The sequence below is a fragment of the Pseudophryne corroboree genome, chromosome 5 (genome assembly GCF_028390025.1).
Source record: "Pseudophryne corroboree isolate aPseCor3 chromosome 5, aPseCor3.hap2, whole genome shotgun sequence".
Taxonomy (NCBI): domain Eukaryota; kingdom Metazoa; phylum Chordata; class Amphibia; order Anura; family Myobatrachidae; genus Pseudophryne; species Pseudophryne corroboree.
In genome coordinates this window covers 329,399,515-329,410,422 of record NC_086448.1, presented here as the reverse complement: position 1 = coordinate 329,410,422, position 10,908 = coordinate 329,399,515, and the positions used below count along the sequence as shown (strand labels likewise).

The 10,908-nt window shown below is 40.0% G+C and overlaps 1 pseudogene; it reads right to left on the bottom strand.

Moving 5' to 3' along the window:
- Positions 1 to 482: 482 nt before the first annotated feature.
- On the bottom strand, positions 483 to 601 carry LOC134930261 (5S ribosomal RNA; annotated as a pseudogene).
- Between the last annotated feature and the right edge of the window lie 10,307 nt (positions 602 to 10,908).

Below are 10,908 nucleotides of genomic sequence, written 5' to 3'. Positions count from 1 at the left end.
GAAAGGAAGAGAAATTCTTCAATTGAAAAAAAGATTTTGTTAAAACATATATTTATTAATCCAAATTAAAACAATTACCCATCTACGATCCAAAAGGGTGTAAGAATAAAAAAGAAAGATATGTGAAAAAATATTAAGAATGTTCTGGTCTGTTAATCATGAGAGAAAAATTAGAAAGGCTGCAGACACTAAATAGTCTGACACCCGTTTCTCCTGACCAGTACAGATGTTCTGCATTAATGGGGCCGAAAGAGGAGGTCAGTAGAAGTATTGTGTCTTAGAAAGACCACTTAGATTAGGTCAATACTGTACACTTTACTCATTGCCCGTGGAACCATATGGCACATATTAGGAATGTATATCATGATATCCTGACGCTAGAGAAAATGTGAGAAGAAAGGATAAAGGAAAGCGGGAAAAAATACAATTAGTGGTGATACTGCTGTTGGTGTCCACCCTTCAGAAGAAGGGGAATAGTTCCTGCCCTACAACACCGGGTATTCCCAAGGAGTCTCCTCTCAAGGCACTGACCCAGCCCGACGCTGTTTGGCTTCCAAGGTCAGACGAGATCGGGCATAAGCAGCGTGGTATGATAGTAGAGAGGCTATCTACCAATGAGAGTGCACCTATATATGAAATGAAAGATTTAGGAAAGATAAACCGTACAGTACGTGGATCTGCTTTCCACGTTAGGCAGGGTAAAACAACTGTCACTCAGTGGCGTTGTGTACCCTGGATCGGGGATGAGAGTCCACTAGAAAGTAGTAAGCTAAGAGAAGAATTAAGTATACGGATTGGAACTTATGGAGTTAGGTAGATAGTTGATATCCAGAGAGCAAATAACAAATAAAGGAATAAAGCATCAGGTGGGTTCGTGAGCAAAATATAAATTAAATATACATTCTTATTGTACATAGACATCTATGAGTCTGTGGCAAAAAGACCATTGCTTGGATATAGGCAAATTAAACACATATGATGTGACATACTGCATAAAGCAGGTATGGTCAGGCAGTGTAAAGGGAATAGAATTACCCTATATTCACTAAGATTGGTGAGCTATATTATACACAGAAAATTGTGACTGCCTAATCTGACAGGTATTTAACATGCCAAATAAAGATAAGTGCTTGTAGAGAAAAATATCACAACAATGACTTATGTTGAAAATAAGAACAAATATACTCATAGAGTCAAATTTAACAGGCAGGTGGTGACAGATAAAGCCTCCATGGGAAGGTCCCGCTGTAGAATCCGTGGAAAACGCGTTTCGCCCGTGGGCTTGTTCACTTCCGGGATCTCACAGCTGGTAATGCATGAGACGTTTAAAAACCCTGTGAGTACAGGTGGCAGCCAATGGGCTGGGTGGTCTAATTAGGCATGGGGACGGGAGTCGGAAAGCTCTTGGCGCTGGAGGCCAATAGGAACATCAAGGGATGGTGGTGTACCTTGGGCGCCTATCCTTTCTGTGGACTTATGACAGGGCCAAAACAATGGTCACCTTATAATACTGGTAACTGTGTGGGTGTGATTGAGAAAACTGATAACGTACAGTGTAATAATAAAATTAACACATAATTTAATACACAATTACATAAAACAACTAAAAGCGTACCAATATGGTAAGCTAGGAGCCGCAGGTGTTAAATAGGGCAGGGTGGTCCAAGCTTCACCCCGCTCTGGCTCCTAAGCTTAATAGTGGGTCAATATACCCGGATGGATGACAATACTTGTATAATCTTGTTCAAACAAAGCTGAAACATACCGGTGAGGTAGCTGAGGAGCCGCAGGTGTTTATGAAAAGCAGGGTGGTCCAGACTTCACCCTGCTCTGGCTCCCAAGTTTACCACGAGTTGATGTCAGATGGATGAGTAATCATGAGTTCCTTCTTTGGTCCAGTAGCCGAAGATCAGGTAGCCAACGCGTTTTGAGATATATAATCTCTTCCTCAGGGCTTTAGTTGTTTTATGTAATTGTGTATTAAATTATGTGTTAATTTTATTATTACACTGTACGTTATCAGTTTTCTCAATCACACCCACACAGTTACCAGTATTATAAGGTGACCATTGTTTTGGCCCTGTCATAAGTCCACAGAAAGGATAGGCGCCCAAGGTACACCACCATCCCTTGACATTTGCATTTTTGGGGGAAAGAAGGAAAACCCCGTAGGTGTATCCCAGGCTGCCTGATTCCCTTCTAGCGCCCAATAAGTTTTCCCACACCTTGCCAATAGGAACGTGTATGCGGCGTGTCTGAGCCAATCAGAGCAATAGGTGCGCCTATTGACTGGGAGGGTTACGGAGCATACTGACACTCACGGAGGTGTGTGTGCATGATACACAAAAGACCAATCAGGGCGGGGGATGGAGCATCACGTGGGGGAGTGGGATGGTGCCATATTGGAAAAGGGAATGCCAGGAGTACATAGGATAAGAATGCAATACGGCAAGGGATGAAAACAGAAGGGTGGACTAGAATTTAATACATGGGCTAGGCGTTTAATTTAGCTAATCGTTGTAGGGGTAGGTGAAGTGCCGAACCAGCAAATGTCTGCCAGCTATGCAAAACGGGGTCGAGGGTTTAGACAAACCCCCTAGGTGACGTAGGAAGCTGGAGGGGACATGTATGTAATGCGTCCCGGCCAATAGAGGCACGCCTAGGACGTTTGCGGGAGGGCAAACTCGGGAGAGTGGGAGTGGAGAAACACTGGCTGGGTGTAAAGCAAAGTCACATGGGAAAATTTGATGGCGCCATATTGCAAATGGGAATGGCTTGCCAGGAATTACATAAAGAAGAAAATATAGGAGAAATGACTTAGGTTAAGTCAGAAATGAAAAATGCTAAAAAAAAAAAAAAAAATGAAGATATAAATTTATATAAATAGGATAAGATTAGAAAAGAAGCAGGTGCACCTGGGTGTGTGGGGAATATGAGAAGTAGAGGGGGAGAAAGAGTGAGATCACATGTGATGCTGGAATGTGTAACGCCCCTCAGGGTGTGAGAAAAACCTGTGATGACAGGGGGTAAAGCGGGGAAATTGATTATAATGCATATCACCGATAGGGAATAAGCTGAAGAAAAGTGGGGAAATGCTGGGGGTGTCTGAGCACCAAGGGAAAAAAAGGGGGGGATTATCCTACCAGTGAATAATGATAGGCATGAGGGTTGATTGATATGATTCTTTGTGACACTCAACAGAGTGAGTGTAAGTCTGACCCATACTAAGGTGATTATAAAGGCCATGAGAAGAAAAGAGAAACCTGGTCCTTATAGGCCACTAGGTATATAATGACCACGGAGGAAAAAGAAAAAAGAAAAAAAAGAGAAAAAAGAAAAAGGAAAAAGGGGGGGTGGGGGGGAGAGGAAAAGTAAATACCATGGATGTGAGAAGGGAAATGATATGGAGGATAAAGGGTGAAAGGGGAAGTGAGGGTTGAGGTTAAAATGTGAAATGTGAATACGTCCTAGTGTGAAAAACAGGTGACATATAGAACAATGGAGTGACAGGTTGGAAATGGAATGCTGATTGGGGTGACGAAGGAAAGCCTGAATGCATGGTAGGAATTGACCATGTAAAGGTGATAGAAACATGGGTGAACACTTATAGGAAGTGATGGATTACTGTGGGAAAAAGGGTCCAGGAAAGAGGGGTGATGGATATTATAAATCGGGACCGAAGGTACATAGTGTAATGGGAGAACTGAGAATGATGGGGGGGGGAGGGAAGGTTGGACTGGCTCGGGATGAGATAGTGGAAGGGATAGGTTGACATGATGGGGGGAAGGAAAGAACGGGGAAAGGAAAAAAGAGTAATCACATAGTAGAAGTGTTAAGGAGAATGAAAAATAAAAAAACAAATGAGAATGAAAATGAGAATGAAAAGTTTATAAGAAAGCACCATAGTTGATGTTTTCATTCAGTCCGAGGGGTCGGAGACTCCCGAGCCGAAATTTCCATTCGCTCTCTTTTTTGTACAGTTCTTTAGTCATGTCCCCTCCTCGTATGCACAGGTGGATGCGGTCTAAGCCGAAAACTTTCAATTCCTTGGTGGAGCCTTTGTGCTGAAAGTGAAAGTGTTTGGCGACTGTAGTGAGTTGTTTCATTCGTGTCAAGTCTTTGGATGCGTTCCGAATATTTCCCAGATGCTCCAGGATCCTTTCTTTTAGTTTGTGTGTAGTCAGACCGACATATTTTATGTTGCATCTGCAAGTAATGCAGTAAATTACTGCTTGAGTATTGCAGTTGAAGAAATGCTGTATCTTTGTTAATTGACCATATTTGTCTATAACTGTGTTGGTTTGCAGTATGTGTGTACACGACTTACATTGGCCGCAGGGGAAGGAGCCCGTTGTGGCTGGTTTCTTGCTTGTCGACGTCAGTAGATGGCTCCGAACTAATTGATCCTTGATGTTTCTGGATCTGCGCCAGCTCATCTGTACCGTGGGGCCAACAACAGGAGACAGGTCAGGATCCATCCGAAGTATGGGAAGATGTTTAGTAATGGCATCTTTTAGCATTTTCCACTTGGGACAGAAAGTTCCTATAAATCTGATGGTGTCATCTTTTCCTGGGACTTTCTTGTCAGTCCCAAAAATTAGACGTTCCCTCCTAACCAAAGTAGTGGCTTGATAGGCTCGTTTGAGTGACCGTTTGCTATAACCCCTGGCAAGGAGGCGATTGGTGAGTTCCCAACTCTTGGTTTTGAAAATATGATCCTCAGAGCAGTTGCGCTTAAGTCTGAGATATTCTCCTTTAGGTATATTCTCAATGGTCGGTGGGAAATGCCAACTGGTTTGGAAAAGGAGACTGTTGGTAGCAGTCTCCTTCCGATACAGCTCTGTTTCCAAATAACCCGTGTGATATCTGTAGATGTTCAGGTCAAGAAAAGGAACCCTCTCTGCATTGACTGTGTGAGCCAGCTTGATGTTCAGATCGTTGGTGTTAAGTAATCCAATAAATTCCATTACAAGGTCCCTTTCTCCGTTCCAGATAATGAAAACATCGTCGATATATCTCAACCATAATTCCACATGGATGGTATACCTCTCATTCGTTGGGCTGAAGACATGAAAATGCTCCCACCATCCCAAAAACAAATTGGCGTAGGTGGGGGCGCAAGCCGCGCCCATTGCTGTTCCCCTTATTTGTAAAAAGAATTGGTCCTGAAACACGAAGTAGTTCTTGGACAGAACGAAGTCATGTAATATCAAAAGAAAGTCCGAGAAGGCACTCACCCCTCCTTGATCCAGGTAGTATTTGACAGCTTGGATTCCGTGGTGGTGGTGGTGGTGGTTAATACTCGTGTAGAGTTCTTCTACATCTAGAGTTACCAGTAGAAAGTTATCTTCGCAAGGTATGTTGTGTATCTTTTTTTTTTTAAATACATTTTATTGACATTTTTCAAGTTTACAAATTGTCATAGTTTAGACTGTACCAACTATACCGTCTCCAAAAAGCCCTTATAACAGGATATGACAGAGTATAATAATTAAATGCCAAAAAATTTTATGGTAGACAGATATACAGACAAGACAGAAACACGAAGGGAAAGGGGGGAGGGTGTAAAGTAAGATGTAATAACAGATGAGATAATGAATATTGGGCAATAGTTTCCTCGATAATAAGGTTTAGCAAAGGCTTTACATATAAGGAGGATACAATAGTTAATACATTCGAAAGACTGCTCATATTTGACTGTCTATTGTAGGAGGAATGGCGAGATCAATAGGCGCTAAAAGTACAATAGTAATTGAATGAGGGTTTGCAGATCAATTAGGAGAGGAGATAAACAGCTGTGCTCTTTTCCATTGCAAAGATCCAAAGAAATTTGAAATCACTCTTGCGTCTGCTTCTGCTAGGGATTCTATGAAGAAATTCCATCTGCTGTGAAAGGCTGAGGTAGACCCACAGTCATTTATGAGAATAGAACGAATGTCAAAATATAGATGTTGGAGTAGTCGTGATTTCAGCTCATGTATTGAAGGAGCAGATTTCTTAATCCAATGTATTAGAATAAGCTTCTTAGCCAGAGTTAATGCAATAACAATAAAGGGAATATATCTGGGAAGGGGGGTTCCCAATGACCAGTTATCAAATTTAAATAGTAGACATGCCTCAGGGGAAGGGGTTAGGGAAAACCCAAGTACGGAGTTTAAGTAACATATCGTCTTAGCCCAAAATCGTCTTACTTTAGAGCAATCCCAAAAACAATGAAAGAGTTTGGCATTTAACATTGAGCATTTGATACAGTTCCCTGATTCAGTAGAGATCATGTGTTTCCTCTGTGCAGGGGATATATAAGCCCTATGTAAGCATCGATAGTGGGTGTCCTGCAGATAGGCCGATTGTAAATGCCTAGCATATTTACTATAGTTTAGGAGCGTAGCCTCTTCCGATCCTGCCACAAGAGGAATATCATCTCTCCAGTTAACTAGAAAGTTTTGGGGGTGTTGTGTAGAATGTATTTTAGCTTTAATTAGGGAAGGGTAAAGTTGATGGATCTTGTAACTTTTTGAGGACAAACCTTTTAATATTTTAAGGATAGTATGAGGTTCATTGTATAGAGGCAAAGAGATCGGCAGTGACTGTGTATAGTGTCTAACCTGGAGATAGAGATAAAATAGATTGTTAGGGATAGAATATATTTCCTGAAGATCTTTGAATGAATACACATAGCCTCCCGGGTCAAAGACTCTGCTCACGAGAGCAATTCCCTTTTGTTTCCACATTTGGAAGGAAGGATTATGTAGGGACGGTGGAAATTCTGGGTTTCCCCATAAGGGAAGGTAGGGTGAGAATCTAAAATCTCTCTTAAGTTTTTTATGTAAGCTTATCCAATTTAAGTATGTATCTCGAAAAATCACATGAGTGTACAAATGTTTGGGGATGGAGGCAGCTTTGAGATGTAGTAGTGCTGAGGGTGAATAAGGTTCAAAAATAGCGTGATCTAAGTTAATATCAGAGTATGTGGAAGTCTCGAGTAACCAGTCACAGGCATTTCTAAAGAATACTGCTACTGTGTAAGATTTAAAGTCGGGTATCTTAAGGCCTCCTACAGACTTGGGAAGTATCAACTTTGAAAGTGCAGTTCTTGCCCTTTTGCCTTTCCATAGGAATTTGGAGATGGATGAATTAATAGTTAAAATGTCTCTGTTGGTTAGAGCGATAGGTAACATCTGTATTGCATAGAATAGTTTGGGGAAGATTACCGTCTTTACAGCAGCAGCTCTGCCCAGAAGGGAAAGGGGGAGTAAAGTCCATGAAGACATTAAAGCTGTTACCTTGTCCACAAGGGGGAAAAAAATTGCCTTATAAAGTTTATCAATAGTCCCGGTGATCTGGCCACCTAGATATTTTAGGTGGGAAGAGTTAATTTTAAAACCTTCAAAGGCTGGGGTAGAGAGCAGATCTAAAGAATAAGTACCTATAGGGAGGATCTGAGATTTATCGATATTTATCTTATATCCTGAAACTTTACCAAAGTCTTTAATGATTTGCATTATCTTGGGAATAGATTTTAGGGGGTCGGAAACGAAAAGCAGCATGTCGTCTGCAAAAAGTGAAACTTTTAATTCGTAAGAAGAAATTTTTATGCCATTAAAATCAGGAGAGTCACGATGCCTAATAGCCAGAGGTTCGATAGCTATTGCGAACAAAAGGGGGGATAAGGGGCATCCTTGTCTAGTGCCTCTGAATAGTTCAAAGCGATCAGAAACTTGTCCATTGCACATAATTTGGGATAAAGGGTTAGTGTATAATGCTTTAATGTAGGAAATAAAACGGGGAGAAAATCCAAACCTATCCAAAATATTATATAAATGAGGCCAAAGGACTAGGTCAAAGGCCTTTTCTGCATCGAGTGACATGATTACCCCTGGAGGGGCTATGTCACTTGATTTTTGTAGCTGCTGGACAGCAGAAATGACCTTTCTGACATTGAGAACTGAGTGCCTACCTGTAATGAATCCGGTTTGATCCGAGTGTATAACTACAGGTAACACTTCCTTGAGCCTATTCGCTATAACTTTAGCTAGTATCTTGTAGTCCGAATTTAATAATGATATAGGTCTATAGGACCCCGGCATAGATAGATCTCGTCCAGGTTTTGGTAATATTTTAATAAATGCTGCATTAAAATATAGTGGGGGGGGTGCCTGTCTGCAATATTTGATTAAAGGTCGCCACCAAGGGATCAAGGATTTCAGTAATCATTAATTTATAGAAACATCCTCCATATCCATCGGGCCCGGGGGCTTTAGACGAGTGCAGAGACTTAATGACTCTAGTGACTTCATCCGATGTCACAGGTCCATCCAATACCATTCTCATGCCCTCTGTAAGAGAAGGACATGACATATCTTGCCAATTAGGAACTGGCATATCGTGAGGAGTCCCTATCTTGTCTGACTCCTGGGGGTAGGGGCCATATACATTTGAGTAAAAATCTTTCATAATTTGTGTAGTTTGTTTATTAGTAGAGGTTAGAGAACCGTCTGGGCACTTTAAGGGGTGTACAGCTGCAGAAGACCTATTACTATTCAAAATGTTAGTGAGCGTTTTCCCTGTTCTGTTGCCAAATCTATGATATCTGTAATTAGTGTTATATAAGTAACAACAAAACCAAAGTGTCTGGCGCTGATTAATATGTACTTAATCTCTTAAAAAAGAGAGAGGACAACCTATAATCGGCTGCCTTCCCAATGTGGACCTAGGGATCCACCCAACATGCAATATGCAACCAAGAAAAAATAGGTAAAGGCGCACAGATAAATAGAAAAACCGACTGCTGTTTTGATACAAATTATACATTTATTGCTAATTAGATGTAAAATCTTAAAATACACACAATAAAACAAAATTGGTATATTTACCATAAGACCAACAAGTAATAAGTATTAATCCCGCATGATGTTAAGAATCCACACAGGCTAATGATTAATTAGTGAATTACTCCTTCAAAAAAATCACTTGACCACATGCACCTAATCTAAAAAGTGGTAATTCTCCTCCAACAGATAGAGCCAAATTCCATGCACATATGTATAGAGTTGAAATGATTTTTAGTCCCAAGCAAAGACTGTTAGTTGTGCAAAGATTAGAGCATAAAGAGAGTTTAGTTGCATGCACCTATGTAATTGAAGAATAGCAGGATAGTTCTCCTTCAGCTAAATTAGTTTGATTTCATGCGCACATGTAAACATTGGCTCAAACACCAGCTTAACACTGATTCAAGCTGGAATGATCACAGGATTTAGAGTGTGCATACACCACTTAGAGAAGGGTGTTACTGGTTATGAAGGTGTTAGGGATACTTCACCCATATGTGAATCTCAGGAGCGCTCCTGTAATACAGATGTCCGTGTGTCCTCCTAGTTGTTCCTCCTGCCTGGTTCCCAATGACTGGGGTCCTGATGTCTGATGCAGGGAATGGAGGGGTTGTAGCTGTATCCACGGGATCGTGTATAACCACGGCAGCTGTGGGATGGTGGAAACGCCAGTGTATGCCGCGTGCTGCGGCTTCCGGTTTCGGGCTTCCGGATCTGCGTTCCACTTGCGGTTCACTTGCAAATGAGTCACCTGACGCGTTTCTCCGCCCACAAAGATGGCGGTTTCATCAGAGGATGATAGGCTCATTATCCTGGTCTCTTTTTATCCCCTCCAGGGGCTTCCAATTGGACAATTAGTATTAACTCTTTATCTCCCTTGATTCTGGGTGCATTCTTATTCTATTCTATCGGTATTGTTTTATACCACAGCAGTAGTTAATATACGGATCATTAACTCATTAATCCGTCCTTATTAACATTTAAAAAGTACAGGGTAATTATATTATAATATTTATTATTATTATTACTATTGAGGTGCCTGTCAACCAATTAAAAAGGAATATAAATTTTATGTATAATCCAACATTTATTAAATACTAGATAAACACAAACAAATATATACATGTGTGTACACGTATAAGCAGGCATACACACATATATATACGAGACATAAATCTGAGAAAATTTCTCTTATATATAATGATAACAATTCATATTTGTTTTGCAGATTCTTTATATATAAATATATATATATATAAGGCAAGTTTTTGGAGCATAGACGCAACATCTTGAAGAAAAGTGTTCTACATAGTGTAGACACACGAATTATTGCCAACAAGGGGAATTAAAGAACATTACCATATGTATAATCGAACAAGTCAAAGTGACCAAAAGAGGGGGGGATAGATTTAATCTGCTCTGCAGAAGGGAAGCCTATTGGATATTCCGACTGAAGACACTGGAACCCTTAGGGCTTAACGAGAGTATCGAACTTAATAATATATAAGAATTATAACACCTTCTTAGTATTGTTCCTTTATGAAAAGGGAAATAGATAGGGTACTATTCATTCATCTTTCTCTGTTTCATCCTTCCTATTTATTAATTATTGAATGTACAATGGTGAATAACAAAGATCAAACACTAAATAACAAATGTTGAATTCAAATTCTTTCTCTGTATACGTTCTCTGTCACTTTTTGTAAGATATTTTGGATATATGCCTGTTTCTTCCTCCAGGCATCTATCCACGTATATATTTATATCCTGATCTCTCCGAGCTCTATAACATCTGTGTATATTCATTTATTTATCTGATTGATTGTTTAATTGCCTTATATATATATATATATATATATATATATATATTTATATATAAAGAATCTGCAAAACAAATATGAATTGTTATCATTATATATAAGAGAAATTTTCTCAGATTTATGTCTCGTATATATATGTGTGTATGCCTGCTTATACGTGTACACACATGTATATATTTGTTTGTGTTTATCTAGTATTTAATAAATGTTGGATTATACATACAATTTATATTCCTTTTTAATTGTTTGACAGGCACCTT